The following is a 23,560-nucleotide window of genomic DNA, read 5'->3' as shown; positions in this document are numbered from 1 at the left end:
TAGAGAACTTAAGGTTGTTATGACTTACATATCAGTTTTTGAGATTTTCCTTTATAACTTTTTCATAGACCTTATTGTAGTTTTTGTTCTTCATTTTTGTTTGTAGGACGTTTCTAGAGAATGCAAGACCATGTTTGAGTGAGAAATTGGTCTCGATGAAATTGAGAGTTCAATGAACAGCACATACAATGCAAGTAAATCTACCTACTCAAACCCATATTCTATTTCTAAAGTAGAAGGGCTTTCGGTGGCTGAACCAAGTGAGTGATTAAGTTTTTATCACTCGTATTATTTGTTATCACTAGGGAAAGAAAGTTGAGTAGAAAAAGTAGAATGCCAAATGGAAAAAAAAAGATTAGTAAGCATCGTTATTATTTTAAAATAGAAAAAAAAATTAACATGATTGTTAAACCGAGCCATTCTCGAGAACATGAAATAGAATTGGATAGCTACCATACATCGTGTCTATGAATGTTAAGAATGAAACTATCGGTAGGGTTATAGAATAATCATTCTATCAGCCTCAATTATGATACAGGGTTTATGAAATATAATTTTTTTATGTACTGTAATAGTAGAAGATTCTTCGTTAGGAAGCAAAGCTTATAGCTTTGAAGAGTATCTAAAGGTTACAGAAGAGCAACTGAAAGCTTACAATCAGCTCCAAACCAATTTTCCAGCACAAAGCCAGAGTGGATCCCAAGTACAACGGGAAGGTTGTTAAAATCAAATCTCTTATGTCTTATTTCATAACTATTTAGTTTTGATCTTAACTACAACAATTTTCATTTTTTTCTAGGTGAACATTGTATGTGCTTAGATATTAAGTGTTTTGAAAATTAGAGGTGAGCAATCACACTTAGAAACTAATTGTAGAACCATAGAAATGTTACCCCATTGGTTCTAGCAACGCCTAGTTACCGCAGTTCATAACAAAGAAAGAAAAGAGGCTCGTAAATGCAGACCATAAAAAAGTGAGACAATCAACAATTATAAAAAAAAACATATGCAATATGCATTAAAAAAAGCTCATAAAAAATATAGAGTCAAGTCGGTTAGGTCAAGTAGAACCTGTTGAGTTCCTAGCTATTAGAGCTTTTGGGGGAAAACATCGCTTTTGGCCTAACCAAAACTAGACCATCTATTTTTAGTGTTTTAAACATAACGTCAAGTTTGATTGAGGACTTTGAAAAGAGGAGGAATCCTCCTCGATCCACAGTAGTAGGAGAAAACGAGGCTTGTTGTCACTCCGAAGGAGAAGTCAAACTTAGAAACTAAGTCTAGAACCATAGATAGGTTACCCCACCGGATCTAGGAAGACCTAGTTACCACATTGTACGTACCAAAGAAAGAAAAGAGAGACTTGCAAATGTAAAATGTAAAACAATGAGACAATTAGGAACTAAAATATATATATATATATATGCAATATAGATCAGAAAAAAACGCATAAAAAATGAGTAGAAACTTCACTTTTGGATAGTTATGTTGTTATGGTTTCATCACTCGCATATTTGTTGGAAAACTTCCAGTTTGGTTCTTTTACAAGAACATCTATTGAATCGATTAACCATTCTAATTGGGTCTTGGATAAATTGAGGATTAAGTTTACAAGAACATCTTGTATATGTATTTCTTTAGTGAATGCAATAAGTTATTTTGATTCTCTCTCAAACCTCTAAGTATTTTACGTATCTAAATCATATCCCCTCCCTAGATTTTTGTGTAATTTGTGTTACATATTGACGACCCAGATCAGTTTATTAGACAAGTTTGATGCTTCATTTATTTCCTGGATTGATGGCTAATGAAAAACTTCTGGTACTCTTCTTCAATCCTCTTTAAGTTGTTTAAGAGACCTTAGCTTCACACAATTTGTACATTGAGATGATGGTCTATTAATTTGTGAATTATATACATAGCATAACAAATATTATTTCTTTCAGCAATGGGATAATTGTTATGCTTTATAGATATATATATTTTTTAAAGTTCATTGTATTTTCTTCTTCCAACTACAGGTTGACATGATTGTCTTGACAGATGGAAGTCGTATTCTTGGCCGGTGACCTTGGAGTTCAGGGAATAGGAATATCTACAGGAAAGCTGGATATGTATGTTGCTGTTGCTGGCATAAACCCTCAAAGAGTATGTTTTTCTTAGACAAGCTCAACGCCCCCCTTCATCCAATGGTTGTTTATCCAACTTGATTTCAATCAGTTGTGGCTATTTTTTAATTGTTTATAGGATGTCTGCATTCAGATTGTTTTATCTTCTCATGTTGGGCTACTTCCAAGAAATTTTTTAAGCGAAGGGTGGATAATAGCTCGCTTGTTTAGTCTAAACTTGGGGGATTTCAAATTTTGCCCAAATTTAAAATTTTTCAAAAGTTTTTCATTACAATAACGAGCATCATAACTTCTTAGATCTTGCATAAAAGGCATGACTGTCAACCCTTGAGCAAAGCTCGGGTTTGTGACATGAGATTCTGAATTTTGAGAATAAGCTTATGTCCTTTTTGTTTTTGCTAAGTTTCAACTAATACACTCGTATTTATCTTTGTGCTTATGTGATAGATTTGTTATGCACTGTAGTGATGTGGGGTGTTTCCTTATTTTCTGCATCTTAACTACCTTATTTCCTGCATTTAATACCTTATTTCCTGCATCTTAAATACCTTATTTTCTGCATCTTAAATACCTTATTTTCTGAATCTTAGTTGGTACTGAAATTTGGTTTGTTTCAGTGAAAGAGGCACTATCAGCATTGACATGTACATGTGATTTTAGGCATGAACCAGGAGAGTGAGAGTTTTAGTGTGCCGTGTTTAGAATTTGCCGATATCTTTTTCCCGTTCCAGCAAGTATTCCTGATTGTGGGGGTAACTCTCAAGTCTGCAGTCTTTTCTTCATGAAATTTGTAGATTATCTAAGAATACTAATATCATTTAATGTTGACATTTTTTTAGCAACTTTTCTTAACCCCACTTTTTGAATTTCATTAAGTTTACTCTTGTTTAATTGACAGATTCTTCCAGTAATGCTAGATATTGGTACTAACAACGAGAAGTTACTTAATGATTCTCTTTGTAAGTGAAAGGGAAACCTTCATGTCGTTTATCTCCATATTTTCCATGTAATATATTGTGCTTATATTGATCTGTTTCTGTTGTCAATGGCGATATATTTGGGTTTTTGTTGTTGTTGGTGGTGGTGGTGAAATATTTTATTTAAGTCTCTAGTTAATATTTATGCTTACTTAACAGAAAATTTGTTGCTTGAGCTTGCTTCATTTGGTTCTTTTACTTGTTTAAGTCCTCCTCTAACTAATTATACATTTCGTCCTTTTACTTGTTTAAGTCCTCCAAAAAGTATTCATTACTTTAATAAATTCCCTCACCAGCATCATCACCTCTTATTCAACAAACTGTTTTTTCCCAAAAGCAAAAAAGGAAAAAAAAAAAAGATAAAGACAATCAAGAACAACCATCAACTACATGAAAAAAAAAAGAAAAGAAAAAGATAGCTGCGAAAAACATTACTACCCATTTTCATTATCATCATCCTCTACTATGCTTTTCCACCTTCTTCTAACCCATTTTTCCATTGCAGGATTTATTGGAGTTGAGGAGTCCCACAATCTTTATGTTCTGTTTGTTTTTCCATCACTTTTTCAAGGCTGTTCAATTGGAGTTCCATCTTCAGGTAATATTAATGTGTTTGTTTCTAAGATAATTTTGTTAAACACTTGTTTTTGTTGTCCCCATCCACCAGCTGTTTGATGAAATGCCGCATTGAATAATTTTGTGGGTTCTTGGGAAGCTGTGATATATGTGTTGTGGAATTTGTATAATTAGTTAGAGTGATTTAGGAAAACTTTTGTATTTGTAGTTGAATAGATAATTCATTCCATATTTAGAGCATGATTAAGAGTTATTTTGAAATTGTTAAAATTACTTCAAAAGATATTTGGATAATTTAAATGACTTTCTATTGTATGTTGATCACGTTTGATAGATCGAAAACTTTTCTTCTTCTTCTTCTTCTCGTTTCTTCCTGCTGCCTATTGACCTGCAACTTTGAGTGTAGTTGCTTGGCTGTCTAATTGCCACCACTAAAGTCACTCCTTCGCCTTCTTATCACTCTTAATTTCTTGACAACAAAGTCAAACTGCTACAGAACAATCGAATTTTCGTTTGATTAATTTTCTATCCACAGAGGCTTTTGTATGTTGATCACCCTTGTTTTCTTTGAAAAGTTTAAAATTCCATACACGATATATTGGGAAACTTTCACATTCCTCGGACATTAAAAGCTCAAGAGCATTGATTTTGAGCAAAATAAAAATGAAAATCCCTTTTAATTTCCAGCAACACCATATTTGAAGTTCATTGTATTTTCTTCTTCCAACTACAGGTTGACGTGATTGTCTTGACAGATGGAAGTCGTATTCTTGGCCTGGTGACCTTGGAGTTCAGGGAATAGGAATACCTAGATTGGAGGGAGAAGAGTATCTATCTATTGTTGATGAATTTATGGAAGTCGTGCATACATGTTGGCCTAAAGCTATTTTCAGGTTTATTGGTTAAGATATCAAATTTTTAACTGTGTTCACTGCCAGTAATCAGTATCGTAATCTCGCAATTTGATTTTGAATGATGCCAGTTTGAGGATTTTCAAATGAAATGGGCTTTTGAAACATTACAACGTTATCGTAAGAGGTTCTGCATGTTCAACGATGACATACAAGTGGTAGTTCATGTTGTATTCATGCAGTTGATAATTACTTAAAAGGACATTCATTTTGTTTATTTCATTTCATAAAGGGAACTGCTGGTGTTGCTCTCGCTGAACTATTGGAAATGTGAGAGCTCAAGGGCGGCCATTGAGTGATTTTGTTAACCAAAAGATAGTAGTGGTAGGGGTTGGAAGGCATTGTCAGCTGTTTAACTTTAACATTTTCTCCAAATAGTAATATTGCTAACTCTTTAGGGATCATAAGCCTTGTCCTCTTTGTTGAAACAAAAGTGGTTGTTTGAAAGAAGAATTACTATTACTATAACTATTACTTGATCACTATTACTATCACTATTACTATCACTATTACTATCACTATTACTATCACTATTACTATTACTATTACGTGAATATAAGAGAAATGAAAACTTTGGAAACTATAGTTCAATCCTTTTGGTTTAACCTTCATTTGTTTCAACATGCTGTTTTTTCTCCTCTTTCAACTTCAGTGGGGCTCGGTGTTCTTAACATGGCTATTCAGGCTGTTTTGAGAATGGTAGGGAACAACGATTCTACTGCAAGAAATCGATTTTTTTCTAATAGACAAAGATGTAAGAATCTTTTTCAAACTTTCATTTCTCAATTTATGCATCAGTCTGTCCAAGTTTTTCCTTCCATGAGAGTTACTGATTTCAGAAACCAATCGGATGGGGTTTGGAATTTGGGTAGCTTTATTATGGGTTAATTTGTATGACGCAGTTTCGTGTGAAAAGTATGAGGCAGTTGAAGAAGTTAAATGACTTGTGGTGGTAGTAATCAGTGTCAAACTCATGTGGTTTTTAACTTACAAAGAAAGAGGAAAAATATCAACTTAGTCCGATGCAGATTAGGTTTTAAGTCTTCTATCTAATTGTTTGTGTGATAAATGCAGTTACTTTATCAAAAACAAAGAAGAAAAGGAAGGGACCACAAGATTCTTTAGTATTTTAATTTTATTGCATTACATTATATTCAATCTTCATTTTTCTTGGTTGTGCTGCAAATGGTGTTTCTTCTATTATGGATTTGCATTATACAACATTGCCATATTAAGTCATAAAGTTATGAAAATTAGAAACACACCCTTTGTAGGAGAGAACATGATCCTTCCTTTGAAGTAAATTGAGAGAATTTCCTCTACTGCCTCAATTTTAAGGCTTGAGGTTTGAAGAACAAGGATGAATAATCAACGAAAAAGGAATGAAGAGGTTTCTCGTTTAGGGAAAATAGCGATTTTTCGTTTTTCATACTTCCAAAACGACACAAGTATGAACTTATTGTGTATTAAATTGATCGAGAGGCCTTCCAATTGTTTGTTAATCTATAGTTTCTGTCTCTATTTTAATTAACTGCTACATGTAGAAGCCTAACTAACTTAGTTAGAGTTCTATCAAAAAAAGGAAAGAAAAAAAGGAAGAAGAAAGATCATGTGATAAATTTATAGAAATGCCATGCAATTATTTTCTAACTATTAATTTATGTTTCTGTGGTAAATTACTGCTACTAGAAATCTAATTGTGTTCGGTTAGTTAGACTTCATGGGTTTGATTTTTTTTTTTTTTTGTTAAAGAGGTTCCATAAGTATACCGATGGTTTTGAAATTTTGATTTGATGCATGTCTGAGAAATTTCAAGGCTAAATTATACAGAATACCCATAAACTTTGTACTTTATATAAAAATACCATTGAAAATACACCAAAACATAAACTACCAAAAGTGTTAAAAATACAGTTAATATAATTATCCTAATTTTAGTAATAAATGAAATTGAGAGAACTTTCTTTGATTTTCAGGAACAAGGATGAATAATCAATGAAAAAGGAATGAAGAGGTTTATCCATGCAAGCTTCAAACCAAAGCCAAGGATGTCGATCCTTCCAGGGGAGTCCAAAGTTCTCCCTTATTTTTCTCCCTTTATTTTGATTTTCAAAAGTTTGCAATTTTTTAAGTGGGGGTGGGCAATTGCTTGCATGTTTAGTCTAAACTTGGAGGTTCAAATTTTGCCCTTCAAAATTTCTAAAAAAAATTTCCTTACAATAATGAGCACTATACCTTCTTAGATTACTTAGATCTTGCATAAAAAGCATGACTAGCAACCCTTGATCACTGAGCTTGGGTTTGTGATGTAAAATTCTGAATGTTGATGAGTATATGTGCTGAAATTTGAGAATAAGCTGCCAGTGTTTTTTGGTTTAAGCCCATTTTTAGCGATATCTTATGGAGATGTGAATGCATGATTGAGAAAATGGTATGTGTGTTGTGAATGCTTGATTGCATGCATATAATAAATAAGTGCATGGATACTTTTCTAGCTTTGTCTTCCTTTGTTTCTTTGCCATGACTTACCTATGATGCGCTTAGTCCAAACCTAGCCTAGATAGAGTTAAAAAAGGATAGGAGGTACTCTTTAGAAATTGAGATGGTTTTAACAAATTTGTCTTGTCAAACATGAGTTTGGAGCCTCTTCTCTAGCCACAATGAACTAAATCCCTTTAGAAAGGGTGGGCATTAACAAATCTTGTTGTCACTTCGAAGGGAGCAGTCAAACTTAGAAACTAAGTGTAGAACCATAGAAAGGTTACCCCATCGGTTATTGTGTGCGTACCAAAGAAAGAAAAGAGAGATTGCAAATGTAAAACTTAAGACAGCGAGACAATTAAGAGCTAAAAAAAACAAAGAACATATGCATTATACATCAGAAAAATCCCATAAAAAAATGAAGGGAAACTTCACTTTTGGCCTAACCAAAAGCAGACCACCTACTCTTAGCGTTCTAGACATAGCATTGAGTTTGATGAGGGCTTTGAAAATAGGAGGAATCCTCCCCGTTCCACACTAGGGGAAAAACGAGACTTGTCACTCCGAAGGGAGCAGTCAAACTTAGCATTGAGTTCAAGGTATCCTTCTTAGATTCTTGAATCATGACTACATTAGGACTACAATAGTTGATGAATTTTTTAAGTGCACGTTTAGAGGGTCGTTCAAACTCCTAGTGCTCCAGGAGACAACCTTCATAATGACTGGGAGGAGGAAAAGGCAGTTGCACATCTAATTTAAGCCATAATGATTCCACAATCACCGACTATAGACACTAAATCATTAGGCAAATCCAGGGGAATTTTAATAGGGAGAATATCTTCATCATTGAACAAGACATTCAGATCCATCCCATTAATTTCTTGGACTAATTTAGGGTCAACTTCAGTGTTGGGGACTGCCAATTTAACTGATCTCACAGTAAGTTGATTAAGTTGGGGAACACGAGACAAGGCATCTGCTGCTTTGTTTTCTAGTCCCGGTTTATACACGACATCAAAATTGTAGCCAAGAAGCCTAGCAATCCACCTCTGATGTCGAGGTTGGATAACCCTTTGTTCCAATAAAAGTTTCAATGATCGTTGATCAATTTTCACTACAAACCTCCTGCCCAAAAGATAAGGTCTACAACATTGCACAGCCAAAACTACAGCCATAAATTCCCGTTCATAAACTGGTTTAGCACGACCCCTCATAGCTAATGTCAGGCTAAAATAAGCAATTGGCCGATGATTTTGAATTAAGACAGCATCTACCCCGTATCCAGAAGCATCGGTCTCTATTTCAAATGGTAAGGAAAAATCTGGCAGTGCTAAGATTGGGAGAGTCATCATAGCCATCTTTAAATTCTCAAAAGTTTCAGCAGCACAGTCCATTCATAAGCTCCTTTCTTCAATAATTGAGTCAAAGGAGCAGCCACACTTCATAATTCATTACAAATCTTCGATAATATCCTGTCAACCCAAGAAATCCACGAACTTCACGGACATTAGTGGGCACGGGCCATTCTTTGATAGATCTAATTTTCTCGGGATCACCCTCTACACCCTTGCCCGAAATTATATGGCCAAGATACTCCACTTTCATTTTGGCAAACCCACACTTGTGCATATTAGCATATAATTTATTCTCTCGCAGCACCTCTAACACCCATTCTAAATGTTGAAGATTTTCATCCAAACTTCTGCTGTAAATTAAAATATCATCAAAAAAGACTAAGACAAACCTGCGTAGGTAAGGTTTAAAGATACTATTCATCAAAGCTTGAAATGTTGATGGTGCATTGGTGAGCCTAAAAGGCATGACAAGAAACTCATAATGCCCCTCGTGAGTTCTAAAAGCTGTTTTCTCCACATCCTTTTTACACATTCTAATTTGATGATATCCCGCCTTGAGATCAATCTTCAAAATAATTAGCCCCATTAAGTCATCAAACAATTCCTCTACTACTGGAATAGGAAACTTGTCTGAACGGTCACACTATTCAACGCACGGTAATCTACACAAAACCGTCAACTACCATTTTTTTCACCAACAAGAACGGCAATATGGACTAGTACTAGGTTTTTATGCCAGATGCCATCATTTCATCAACCAATCTTTCCGTCTCATCCTTTTGCTGGTATGCATATCTATAAGGCCGAACATTGACTGGATTAGTCCCCTTTTTAAGATGTATATGATCTTCAATGGTACATTGTGGTGGCAACTCTCCAAGCCAATCAAAAACATCTTCATACTTAGCTAACACGGCTAGAATAGACTCATGAATGGTAGGCACTTCATCAACCCCATACAACGCTGCAAATGCCATTCCACCTTCCAAAGATCTACACTCAATCAGAAATCCCTAATCAAGTTATGTCCTTGTCTTCATCATGTGCTTCAAACTCACCCTAGCCTTCGTAAGACTCGAATCTCCCCTTAATACAACCTTCTTCCCATTTTGTATGAATGTCAAAGTAAGTTTTCGCCAATCTACTTCGGTTACTCCTAATGTACGTAGCCATTGCATACCAAGAATGACTACATACTCAAGTTCTGTCCTTCGGTTACTACTAATCAAGTTCTGTCCTTGTCTTCATCATGTGCTTCAAACTCACCCTAGCCTTCGTAAGACTCGAATCTCCCCTTAATACAACCTTCTTCCCATTTTGTATGAATGTCAAAGTAAGTTTTCGCCAATCTACTTCGGTTACTCCTAATGTATGTAGCCATTGCATACCAAGAATGACTACATACTCAAGTTCTGTCCTTCGGTTACTCCTAATCAAGTTTTGTCCTTGTCTTCGTCATGTGCTTCAAACTCACCCTAGCCTTCGTAAGACTCGAATCTCCCCTTAATACAACCTTCTTCCCATTTTGTATGAATGTCAAAGTAAGTTTTCGCCAATCTACTTCGGTTACTCCTAATGTATGTAGCCATTGCATACCAAGAATGACATCCACTCCCCCCCCCCCCCCCAAATTCCAATGGCAGAAAATTATCTACAACCTTCCATTCACCAATAGCAGTTCCACTTGTTTACAAATTCCCTTCCCTTTTACAGCAGATTCAGACCCCAAAATAACCCCATAATGAGAAGTTTCTTCCAATGACAACAACAATTGAGTTACTAAATTTTCAGATATAAAATTATGGGTCGCGTCGCAATCTATCAATACTACTACTGACCTTTCTCGAATCATACCTTTAATTTTCATAGTTCCGGGGTTTGTTAATCTCACAACCAAATTTATTGATAATTCGATCACGAGTTCTTCTTGTTTAACAACTTTAGTCTCCTGTATTTCAGTTTTTGAATCCTCTTCTTCAACTACTTCTAGTTCTTCCCCATTTTCCCCAACAACTAAAACTCTAAGTTCCTTATGATCTTTCACTTTACACTTATGTTATGGCCCACAAAAAATCTTTCCTCACAACGAAAACAGAGACCTTTCTCATGTCTAGCCTGAAATTCAACATCAGAAAGTCGTTTTAGTGGTCCTTCTCGTCGATTAGGTTCACCAGCCACTCCTCGAAGTGTAATCGTCCGCATTGGAACAATCCCTCCTGACTTATTACCATTAGAAATCACAGGAATTTTTGGTTTAAAAGAAGAAACCTGAAGTTTTCCATCCGCTGCATGTTTGAAACTTGATTCTCCCCTTATCACTTCTCGGTCCTCAATCTTTTGGGCCAACTTCATCATTTGAGCAAGCCCCATAGGTTCCCAACATTCCATATCTGCCTTAATCCATGGTTTCAAACCATTCATATATGTTTCTTCTAAGACAGCCTTTTGTAGAATAGGCAATGGTGCTACTGATTTATCAAATAAATTTTGATATTCTTCCACTGTAGTTTCTTGCTTGATCTTTAAAAATCTTCCCAGAATTGATCCCTCACGACCCGATCGAAATCAGACAATAAGTCTCTTCTTTAAATCGTCCCAATTAACAAACGGTTCACGATCTTCATGAGATCTATACCAATCCAAAGCTGCTCCATCAAAACTAATAATGGACACAGTCATTTTCTCTGACTCACTCCATTTGTGTATCTGAAAGTATCTCTCAGCCCTAAACAACCAAGAATCAGGATCATTTCCCACAAAAACTGGCGTTTCAATTTTTTAAAATTTGCTTCGGTCGTGCAGCGTCTTCACCCTCCAACTTGGTATGTTTTTCCTCAAATTTTCCTCCCATCATCGTTGAAAATCAACCATGCTATCAACTTTACTTGATGATCCTTCTAGTACTTTTTCCATCGTTGTCTTCCCTTTGATCATTCCTTCAATATATTTCAACAGTGTTTCTAGTTAATGTTGTAGCTTCTCAGCTTGTACTCCTAACCTCTCAATACTCTTCGCCAAAGATGACATGTTTTCCTTGATTGTTGGCAGATCATTTAATTCTGCTCGAATGCCGGATATTTCTTGATCTACCATTTCCAACTTTTCCTCAATTTGCTTTTGAGCCATGATATAGAACTTCACATATTCGATTTCTTTGATGCCAAAATGATAGAACACCAAATAGTGTGTTCTACTAATTTATTAATCAGCCAAACTTTTACAGAAAACAGGTTCTAACACAGTCTCGAAAACAAAGTACAACACAAGAACTAATACAAGGATAAACCATGTTCAACATAAAACATCAAAACAGTAAAGTACTTCACGATAATGGATATAACTTGCTCCAGACTACAGAAACTGAACACTTTCTGCATTCCCTGCTCTCTAGGAAATTACAGCCCTCCACTTCCAGAAACAGACTAACCACCCCTCTCTTCCCTCCATTCTTTCCTTTTAACTCTCTCCCATGTAACTAACTATGGTCCCCACCAAGGTGGTTTCCACTTCTTTTTCCACTTCTCTCTATTTCCCTTCTCTTGTTCACGTGCAACTGCTCCCTTTTCCCTCCTACTATATTGTAAAATAATTGGTGGTCTATCACATTACTTGTGTGAATGTGAACCATTATTTTGTTTGAATTTGAAACTGATCTCTCTCTCTCTCTCTCTCTGTTTTTTTGTTTCTTTGGTTACCAGCTAGTGCTTATGGCTGGGGGCCTTCAAATGTTTCAAGTATGCACTTTTTCTAATCCCAATTCCTTCATGTTTTTTGTTCTTGAAGAGGAGGAATAGTGTGTCAATTTGTGGCTGTACAGGAACAACTATGTTATTCATGAACTGGAAAGGAGAATAGAAGATAAAGATAGAGAATTGCAATCAATTACATTAGACAACGAAGCGGTCTGTTGGTTTTTTCCTCATGCTTGATTTGCTTGCATAAGAATGTTTTTAAATATTTGTTTTTTTCTTCACGAACCCTTTTATTCTATAATTTCTTCACAGGCTTGGGTCAAGGATGATCTTCTGGCGTGAAAAAGAAAAAGAATTAGCAACTTACAGGTTACATTTTTTGTTGAAGTCATTCAATTTTTCTCTTCTTTAGCCATTGATTTTACTTTTTGCTTACGCTCACATCCTAACACATTCTTTAGTATTTTAATTTTATTGCAGTACATTATATACAATCTTCATTTTTCTTGGCTCTGCTGTAAATGGTGTTTATTTTATTATGGATTTGTATATTATACAACACTGCTATATTAAGTCATAAAGTTATGAAAATTAGAAACACACCCTTTGTAGGAAAAACGTGAACCTTCCTTTGAAGAAAATTGAGAGATTTTCCTTTGAAGAACAGGATGAATAATCAATGAAAAAGGAATGAAGAGGCTTATCCATGCAAGCTTTAAACCAAAGTCAAGGATGTTGATCCTTCTAGGGGAGTCCACTGTCCCCCCCCCCCCCCACTTATTTTTCTCCCTTTACTTTGATTTTCAAAAGCTTTGAGGACGAAGCAATTTTTTAAGTGGAGGGTGGATAATAGCTCACTCGTTTTGTCTAAACTTGAGGGATTTCAAATTTTACCCAAATTTCAAAAATTTTCAGAAGTTTTTCATTACAACAATGAGCATTATAGCTTCTTAAATCTTGCATAAAAGGCATGACTATCAACCCTTGAGCACTAAGCTCGGGTTTGTGACGTGAGATTTTGAATTTTGATGAGTATATGTACTGAAATTTGAGAATAAGCTTCTGTCCTTTTAAGCCCTTTCACAACTTGTATATATCCTTTTTTTTTTCGTTAGTTGGGCTTACTTCAGTTTTGTTAGTTGGATGAAGCAATTTGGAGTTTCAAAGTTCTTGAAAAGGTTAAATTTTTTGTTTGAAATTGGGCTCTCGGTACTATTGATACAACAGTCAAACAGTAGTAGTGAGACGTGAAGCCTCGTGATTACCTGCATTCTAGTGTTTGCAGTCTGCGAAAAAGCAGAGAACTGTTGACAACTCCTTTTTTTTTCTTCACCAGGGTAATAAGAAGCATTGGAACATCCCTATTAAACGATAGAGTCTTACTTGCTGTCTCTACATGGTAGTAAAATATTGTTTACTTCATCTCTTTAGCCGTCTGCATCTTAAATGCAAAAGCTCACAATATATGGGTGACATGAGTCAAAGGGATCTAAGACAAGGAGACCCCCTGTCCCCATCCTTTTTACCCTCCGTGGTGATGCTTTCAACAGATTAGTTTACTTCTATATGGAGAAATAAGCTCTTGAAGGTTGGGAAATCAGTAGAAAAAAGGTGGCTATCCTTCATCTTCAGTATGGTGATGACACTTTTTTTTTTTTTTTGTCCAGGGGATGTTCATTCTTTAATTTGAATATGGCGAATTTCTTCCTAATTTGATTAATATGAAGGAGCATAAGGTGTTTGATGGAACTCCAATTGGTATTAACGTAGGAATTTTATTGATAGTAGCAAGGGAATGAATTCCCAAATACAAGCTAACACTAATACCTTCTGCAACCTATCTTTAAAGGGAACAAAAAGGTACTCTTTACTTGAATTCTAACTAACTTTCCCACCTTTCTATTTCATCTATTTATACTAGTCTCTCCTTCCCTCCTACTAACTAACTCACACGTGCTTCTCACGTATTAATTCTTTTTTTTTCTCTTCTACTATATTGATATAAGATAGGAGGTCCTAGCTTGCGGTTGAGTTGGGTTGTAAGATGGAACCTCTCACCCTTAACTCGCTAGGCTTTCCTTTGGGTGGTAAGCATTGGTTTCTGGCTTTCTGGGATGTTGACAAAATTAGAAGTAAGATTGCTAAATGGAAGAATTTGTTTCTTTCCAAAGGTGGCTGGTAATCATTGATTGCTCCGTTGCTCAATGGGTTGCCTTTGCATTTCCTTTCCCTCATCAAAGCTCCTTACAGGATGATTAAAAGTATAGAAAAACTGTTTAGGTATTTCTTCTGGGGTGGTGAAGACTACAACTCAGGGAGTCATCTTGTTATAGGAAAGTTCCAGCACTGATTGAGAAATGGAAAATTTATGGAATCAGTTACTTGGTTCTCTGTGAATGATATGTTTAAAATTTTTCATTCATAATCTATAATTTTGTACCCCATATATGGTTCTCAGGTTTTAGCAAGTCATTTGATTTAACAACATATTGGTAATAACTTTGACTTTTATTTTGCAGCCTTTTTACTGTATGCAGCATCGGTTATGACAGCTGTGTTTATTGTGGTTATATTGCTCTGTTTTTGTTGTCAATGGCATATATCTGGGCTTTTTGTTTTTGTTGTGTTGTTTTGGTGGTGATGGTGGTGAAATATTTTATTTAAGCCTCTAGTTAATATTTATGTTTACTTAACAAAAATTTGTTGCTTGAGCTTGCTTCATTTTGTCCTTTTACTTGTTTAAGTCCTCCTCTAGCCTGTCAGTTTATTAGACAAGCTTGATGCTTCATTTATTTCCTGATTGATGGCTAATGAAAAACTTCTTGTACTCTTCTTCGTCTTCCTCAAAATCACCGATTCACGACCATCTTCTTCTCCTAGCCCTAACAACGCCAGATTTCTCAACTATCGATCGACGTGACAATCATGCCTGCCTGCTTGACAAAGCCTTTTTCGGTCTACCAATAAAGGAAAAAGGATTGCTGGTGACACGAAAGTTGGCTCGACGCTCCTTTTCCTATTCCACTGCGCGTCGTGGTCTTTCCCTTGCTGGCTTGGATGACTACTATGGACGATGATCACAACTACTTCCAGTCTCTACTCGATAAGTACCCAAGGATGCCCTGGAGAGCTCCTTAGTGGATCACAAATGCTTCCAAATTCTTTGTTCGTAGACTAATTTGAAATCCTTCCAATTTTAGGGTTCTAAAAGGTAGAATTTGACCACAAAATCCAAAATTTTTCTTTGATTATTAATTTATTGTATTCAACTTTTGTCGGTTATTTACAATAGCATTATAGTTTAAAGATATTGAAGTAGCTTTACCTCACCTATATAACTACATTTAAATCGAATATTTGTGGTTTCATGGAGATACTTTTATTTTTTTTACTTAAGGTCTTGTAGTAATAACTTTACTTTCTTTTAACATCACAACATTCCTCTAAACTTGAATCATGTGTTAAATTCTTACTTCATTCAGGAAAATATGGATCCATGTTGTCTTTGATATCCATAAGATACCAATTAGATTGTGTTAATTATTGTTTATAAGAAAATATTTGTGTGCAGAGTTGCAGTGGGTAAATCTTAATGGCTGGCAGAGCAGAAAATTGGTCCGGGATATATTACTCTCAAGACAAAGTATTTTTTATCAGTTTACTTCCCATGGGGTATTTGTTCTTCCTATGCTTTATCCTTATCCCATCTTTCTCCGATGTAGTCTTCATAGGATGGATTTCTGTGGTGTAAATTTATTCATCTAGTTTGTTTGATTTATGGTTGCATTTAGGGAGAAGGTAAATTACATAAGCCGAAGTAGTTATGGAAAACATCTCCAATTTACAGCAAGTTAAAGCAAAAAAAAAAAAAAAAAAAAAAGAGAAAAATAGCAGTTAAAAACAACTGGGCATCTTGCTTCTTTCTTATTGAAAGTTATGTCGTTTCTTTCAAGTCAAATTGACCACAAAATGCTCAAATGAGATTCTTCAATAGGAATATGTAAAAAAATATAATATGTAAAATAATTTTTTTATATTGGAATTGGCAGATGGCTGAGGGCCTTCGTGAAACGTGGGAGAGAAGCGATAACATTATCCTTCAAAAAATTCAGGAGTAAATATTTATGTGAAAGGCATATTATTTAGCCATTTGACCTTATTTATTATTAATTATTTGGTTGGAAATGATAAACTACACATTATTGTTTCCTTCAGTTGTGATCTTGATTATGGGCTATTTGGTATTTTGCCTACAAACTGTATAGTTAATTATCTATTAGCTTTTGTTTTACTGTCAGAACTTTATGTTTATGTGGCTAATTAGCCAAAAGTTTTATTTATCGATCTTATTTTTCACAGCATAAATGAAATTGTGTTTCAAGAACCAGATGCTGCTACATCATTCAAGGAAATTCGTCGTAGAGGTCCGTAAGTTTTTTCCTTTGGAGCTGTGATACTAACCTGTTTGAATAAAGGAATTGACTTGGTCTTTTCCTCTTTAACATTATGGATTAGGTCTTTCTCTTTACCAGATTTCGTAGCTGAAGTTTATGAAGTAATCAAACGTGTTAACTTCTTATACAAAGGTTAGTGCTAACTGCTAAGCTTATTTCTAAGGTGAAAGATGCTTTTATACCCTCCCCAAAGAATATCATTACTATTATGTTGTATTTCTGATAACTAATTCTGCATAGCATCTGGTTTGATAATTAAAGTGAAGTTTCTGACATGGAGGTTTTCAAGTTGTAATATATGTTTATGTTTTAGGTAGATTCCCAAACTTTGAAGAAACACTGCAATACTGAGGTAATGGAACGTTGTAAGGCAGAGCATCGGGCTTATTAGAGCCAAGGTATCTTCTTCGATAACAAAGGTAAGGATAGTCCTGATACTACATTTCTTTTGTTATTGAAGTTTAGTGTTCCTTTTGTTGGGTGCTTGGTGGTTGTGCACCTATATTGATTTGTACTTCTGTTAATTAATTATAGTCCTTCTCTCTTGAGTAATTATTGTCTACCATCTTGTTAGCAAAGGCTTCCCATGGAAATTCAGTTTGTTGTGCTGCATGTCCACGCTGATTTTCGTGATTTTAGTTTTAGATACATAAAAGGGTCTTTGCATCACAACATGAATGACTATTTTTTAATATGAACCTACAATACCCCAAATGAATGCTGGATTTAAATTGGATACAGGCAGATAGAGAGTGAGATGGAGAGTGTGTTTGTGCTTTAGAGCCATCTGTCTCTAAAACATAGTTTCTTCCCCCCCACCCTATAAGAAGTAATTTTATTGATGTATGAAATTTACAAAAGGTTTGGTGAACACCACAACAATCTTTTGAACTTTTTGGTAGGTTATGAGTTACGAACTTGTATTGAATATTTGTTAGGTCATTTTAATAATTCAAGTGATACTTAGAAAATGCAACCGAGCTAAACAATTCTACACATTTTTCTAAAATTTTTAGTTTAACCTCTTTAATAAAATTCGATGCGAAATTATTGTTTTCTTTTTGTAGGAATAAAGGAAAATGAAATATAACCAAACTTGGGATCTTTGCAAGCAAGCTTCCATGAAGAAACTAGGTTACAAGGGGAGGTCTTCTGTTCTCCTTTTTTTTTTTCCATCCGTAGAATCTTGCTTAAAATGCTTGAGGACAATGCAAATTTTTAAGTGGGGTTAGGTTGTAGCCTTGCACATTCCATGTCCTTTGGGAAATTTTCATTTTGCAAATTTCGCTAAAATGTCAAAATTTAGAAACTTTGCAATGCTCTATGCTTAGAATAAGTACCATGTCTACTTCGCTTTTAGCATAAAAATGCATGTATGCCTAACCCATGAGAATGGAGCTCGGATTTGTGATTGTATTTGTTATTTGAATATGTTACATATGTTGAAAATGCATATATTGATAGCTTAGAAATGAGTAGAACACTTGGTTCATTTTCTGAATATTGTGAATTATGTACATAATAATATGTGTGGTTGTCTTTTTTATCTCAATTTTAATCCCCCTTTTTTGCCATATTCTACTGCCTTTTATATTAATTTAAATCCCTCTTGTGGCCATACACATTTGTATAAGATTGTTTGAAAGCAAAATACGATTGTTAGGTCAAGTAGAAAGCAAAGCCGGCAAGTTCTTAGAGTTCTTCACCCAACATAACAGTCGATAAAAACAAAACAAGAACCCTAAACCCTAAACCCTAAACAAAACATGACTGGCAACCCTTGACCACTAAGCTTAGGTTTGTGATGTAAAATTCTGAATGTTGATGATTATATGTGCTGAAATTTGAGAATAAGCTGCCGTCTTTTTTGGTTTAAGCCCCTTTTTAGCCACATCTTACTGAGATGTGAATGCATGATTGAGAAAATGGTATGTGTGTGTGAATGCTTGATTGCATGTATATAATAAATAAGTATGGATACTTTTCTAGCTTTGTCTTCCTTTGTTGCTTTGCCTGACTTACCTATGATGCACTTAGTCCAAACCTAACCTAGATAGAGTTAAAAAGGATAGGAGGTACTCTTTAGAAATTGAGATGATTTTAAACAAATTTGTTGTCTTGTCAAACATGAGTTAGGAGGCTCTTGTTTAGCCACAATAGACTAAATCCCTTTAGAAATGGTGGGCATTAACAAAACTTGTTGTCACTTTGAAGGGAGTAGTCAAACTTAAAAACTAAGTGTACAACCATAGAAAGGTTAGCCCACCGGTTGTAGCAAGACCTAGTTACCACATTGCATTCCAAAGAAAGAAAAGAGAGACTTGCAAACGTAAACAGTGAAACAATTAGAGATAAAAAAACAAACAACATATGCAATATACATCAGAAAAAGGCCATAAAAAATGAGAGGAAACTTTACTTTGCCTAACCAAAACCAAACCACCTACTCTTAGCGTTCTAGACATAGCACCGAGTTTGATGAGGCTTGAAAAGAGGAGGAATCCTCCATGTTCCACACTAGGGGAAAACGAAGCTTTTCTTCTTCTTCTTCTTCTTCTTCTTTGTTTCTTCCTACTGCCTATTCGACCTGCAACTTGAGTGTAGTTGCTTGGCTGTCTAATTGCCACCACTCAAAGTCACTCCCTCGCCTTCTTATCACTCTTAATTTCCTTGGCAACAAAGTCAAACTGCTAGAGAACAATCGAATTTTCGTTTGATTAATTTTCTATCCACGGGAGGCTTTTGTATTTGATCACCCTTGTTTTCTTTGAAAAGTTTAAAAATTCCATACACGATATATTGGGAAACTTTCACATTCCTCTGGACATTAAAAGCTCAAGAGCATTGATTTTGAGCAAAATAAAAATGAATATCCCTTTTAATTTCCAGCAACACCAATTTGAAGTTCATTGTATTTTCTCTTCCAACTACAGGTTGATGTGATTGTCTTGACAGATGGAAGTCGTATTCTTGGCCTCGGTGACCTTGGAGTTCAGGGAATAGGAATACCTAGATTGGAGGGAGAAGAGTATCTATCTATTGTTGATGAATTTATGGAAGTCGTGCATACATGTTGGCCTAAAGCTATTGTCAGGTTTTTGGTTAAGATATCAAATTTTTAACTGTGTTCACTGCCAGTAATCAGTATTGTATTCTCGCAATTTGATTTGAATAATGCCAGTTTGAGGATTTTCAAATGAAATGGGCTTTTGAAACATTACAACGTTATCGTAAGAGGTTCTGCATGTTCAACGATGACATATACAAGTGGGTAGTTCATTTGTATTCATGCAGTTGATAATTACTTAAAAGGACATATATTTCATTTATTTCATTTCATAAAGGAACTGCTGGTGTTGCTCTCGCGTGGACTATTGGAAATGTGAGAGCTCAAGGGCGGTCATTGAGTGATTTTGTTAACCAAAAGATAGTACTGGTAGGGCTGGAAGGTATTGTCAGCTGTTTAACTTTAACATTTTCTCCAAATAGCAATACTGCTAACTATTTAGGGATCATAAGCCTTGTCCTCTTTGTTGAAACAAAAGTGGTTGTTTCAAAGAGGAATTACTATTACTATTACTATTACTATTACGTGAATATCAGAGAAATGAAAACTTTGGAAACTATAGTTCAATCCTTTTGTTAACCTTCATTTGTTTCAACATGTTGTTTTTTCTCCTCTTTCAACTTCAGTGCAGAGCTCGATGTTCTTAACATGGCTATTCAGGTTGTTTTGAGAATGGCAGGGAACAACGATTCTACTGCAAGAAATCGATTTTTTTTCTAATAGACAAAGATGTAAGAATCTTTTTCAAACTTTCATTTCTCAATTTCTGCATCAGTCTGTCTAAGTTTTCCTTCCATAGAGTTACTGATTTCAGAAACTAATCGGATTGGTTTGGAATTGGATATCTTTATTATGGGTTAATTTGTATGACGCAGTTTCGTGTGAAAAGTATAGGCAGTTGAAGAAGTTAAATGACTTGTGGTGGTAGTAATCAGTGTCAAACTCATGTGGTTTTTAACTTACAAAGAAAGAGGAAAAATATCAGCTTAGTCTAATGCAGATTAGTGTTTTAAGTCTTCTATCTAATTGTTTGTGTGATAAATGCAGTTACTTTATCAAAAACAAAGAAGAAAAGGAAGGACCACAAGATTCTTTAGTATTTTAATTTTATTGCAGTACATTATATTCAATCTTCATTTTTATTGGTTATGCTGCAAATTGTGTTTCTTCTATTGTAAAACCCCGAAACTCTAAGCTAATTGATTTTAATCAGATTGCTCTATTTTAGGATTTAATTTTTGTTGAGTGTTATTTTATTTCTTTAGGCTTGAAGAGAAATTTAATTATTGGGAAGAAAAGAAGTGTAGGATGAAAAGGTATATAATATAATAATATAATAAATATTATTAATTATTAATTTATAAAAAAAGAAGGAAATTAAAATTTCTCTCTTCCTCTCTCCCGCGCGTGACCCTTCCCCGTCTTCTTCCTTCTTTTTTTTTTTTTCTCTTCTTCTCCTACTTCATCCAATACCCTAGCCTCCATAGCCTCCCCCATCTTTCTTTTTCTTTTTCCTTTTCTTTCCTTTCAGATCTGCAGTCGACCGCCGATCGTCTCGATCTTCCATTGAAGTTGAAGTCGTCGTCGTCGTCGGTTGGTGTCATCGGCGTCACGTCCCTCTCACCTTGTCGTTCTCCGGCTACGTCTACACCGGTCTCCATCGTGAAGTCCAGCCGCCGTGATTTTCGTCACATTTCGTTCACCGAAACTGAAACCCAGTCGCCACACTTCTTTCTTCTTGAATCTAAAACCGCCGCGCCCATCCGCCTGTAACGCCGTGTCTCTCCGTGCCGTTGTCCAGATCTGCAACGCCGTGTCCCCATCGGTAGCCCCGTCCCAACGCCGTGTCCCCACCGGTAGCCCCGTCCCAATAGTTTTGCCGACGCTCGTCGTTCAGATACGAGCCGTGTAGCATCCAACAGTTGTGCATCGTGAAGTCCTCATCTGTCGCGCAACTCCCCGTTTTCCAGTCGCGGTCTGACGTCCATCTTTATTGTAGTGCATATCTGTTTTGCACGCATCAATTTCATTCGATTGTCGCTGATTCTATTTTATTGTCAATCGTCAAAGTTATGTTGTGATTTCATTGGTAAGGAGAAATTGTGGATTTAGTAGTATTGTTCTTGGCTAGCGTAAGTTTTAAATTGATTAATTGATTTGGGTATTGCTTGATTTTAAGGTGATATTGGAGAGTCGTGCTTGATATCTATGTTTCGAAGTGAGCTTCATTGGAATTGTTGTTTCATTCTACTTGGAATTTAATTTATTGGATTTAGTACGATTAAAGAACTTTACGTAAACTTGAGGTAAGGGACTTTCTACTGGACTCACCTAAAGTTTTCAGTTGTGTTGGACGATATCCTTATATCGAAACTTAGTAAAGATGATGGTTATGATATACACATTTGGTTGCAGATTAAATGTTTAGTGTATATTGTGTTTAACTGGAAATATATATATATATATATATATATATATATATATAATATACATATATTTATGAATGGATTGATGTGGATTGTTGAATGTATACTGTGAATGACTGAAATTATGCATATACATAAATTGACGCAGATTTGATGTTGAATATATATGGAGATTGTCTGGGATTAAACATGCAGGTGTGGATGTAGATAGGATGATATTAGTAGACTGTGCTGTATAAAATTTTGGATGTGAATTGGTGAATTTGTTTCAGTTGGGTGTGTGTTATAATGAACTGTGGTTTGCGCTGGTAAAATGAGGGGTGTTGTGACTTTGTGGTTTACTTGACGGATGTATTAAAATGTTATCAACGACCTTCGAACTTAAGTGAGATAGGTTGACTGTTAGAATGTTGAGTGAAAGAACTTGATATTTGAAGTAACTGAAAGATGTCATAAATTATCGTAAAGATAGTTAGAATGGATTGAGGGGAAAAATTGTTAGTTTTATTGGGATGTATGCCTTGTAGGTGTCCTACGGGATCACCAATTTTTATGCGACCTTCGGAGCATTAGACTGATATGTGTTTCTGCAGAACACTAGACTGAAATGTACGTCTCTCGGGGCGTTAGACTGAAATGTGCATCCTACGGATCACAAGACTGCGACTGTGCAGGGTGTCCCAATAGAATGTTAACAATTTATTTTTCCCTGACGGGACCAGTAGAGGGTCGCTTACTGGGTATTTTTATATTCACCCTCCTTATGTTTAATTTTTCAGGCAAAGGTAATAAAGGCGGCAAACCGGCGAGGGGCAGGAAGGAAGCGTGATCGCCACAGGGGACACTTTAAAATTTTGCTTCCGCTTAGTGATTTATTGTATTATTTGTATTCGAACGTGAGACTGTTTAGAAATTTTGAGGTTTTAAAGTATTCAAGGATTTGAAACTTTTTAGTTTTAAATTTTTACGTGAATTTTAGTAATTTAAAACTGGGCCCAACAAACAAAATAAATTTCGTTCTTTTCAGGTTTTAAATTTTATTTAAACTCGGTCTTTTGTCAAAATTAACGATTTTGACATAGTTAGAAAAGTCGGGTCGTTACATCTATTATGGATTTGCATTATACAACACTGCCATATTAAGTCATAAAGTTATGAAAATTAGTAACACACCCTTTGTAGGAGAGAACATGATCCTTCCTTTGAAGTAAATTGAGAGAATTTCCTCTACTGCCTCAATTTTAAGGCTTGAGGTTTGAAGAACAAGGATGAATAATCAACGAAAAAGGAATGAAGAGGTTTCTCGTTTAGGGAAAATAGCGTTGAGTTTGACGAGGGCTTTGAAAAGAGGAGGAATCCTCCCCGTTCCGTAGTAGGGGGAAAACGACGCTTGTTGTCACTCCGAAGGGAGAATTCAAACTTAGAAACTAAGTCCATACCCCACAAGAAACTTGTCCAATGAACCTTAACACTACGAGGATGAATAGTATCC

At 35.4% G+C, this 23,560-nt stretch overlaps 1 long non-coding RNA gene across 4 annotated transcripts; it reads left to right on the top strand.

The window, feature by feature from the left end:
• Positions 1-2,072: 2,072 nt before the first annotated feature.
• LOC105435511 lies at positions 2,073-19,835 on the top strand. 4 transcript variants are annotated; one of them, XR_004218621.1, is made up of 6 exons: positions 2,073-2,148; positions 2,747-2,881; positions 3,028-3,088; positions 3,612-3,704; positions 19,531-19,647; positions 19,757-19,835. It is a non-coding gene; the product is annotated as an uncharacterized LOC105435511 (long non-coding RNA). The 4 variants fall into 4 exon arrangements; XR_004218622.1 differs by having other exon boundaries at positions 19,531-19,669; XR_004218620.1 differs by lacking the exons at positions 19,531-19,647; positions 19,757-19,835 and adding an exon at positions 4,416-4,477.
• The last annotated feature ends 3,725 nt before the right edge of the window (positions 19,836-23,560 follow it).

The sequence above is a fragment of the Cucumis sativus genome, unplaced genomic scaffold (assembly GCF_000004075.3).
Source record: "Cucumis sativus cultivar 9930 unplaced genomic scaffold, Cucumber_9930_V3 scaffold110, whole genome shotgun sequence".
Lineage (NCBI taxonomy): Eukaryota > Viridiplantae > Streptophyta > Magnoliopsida > Cucurbitales > Cucurbitaceae > Cucumis > Cucumis sativus.
This window is presented reverse-complemented; position numbering and strand designations above follow the sequence as displayed.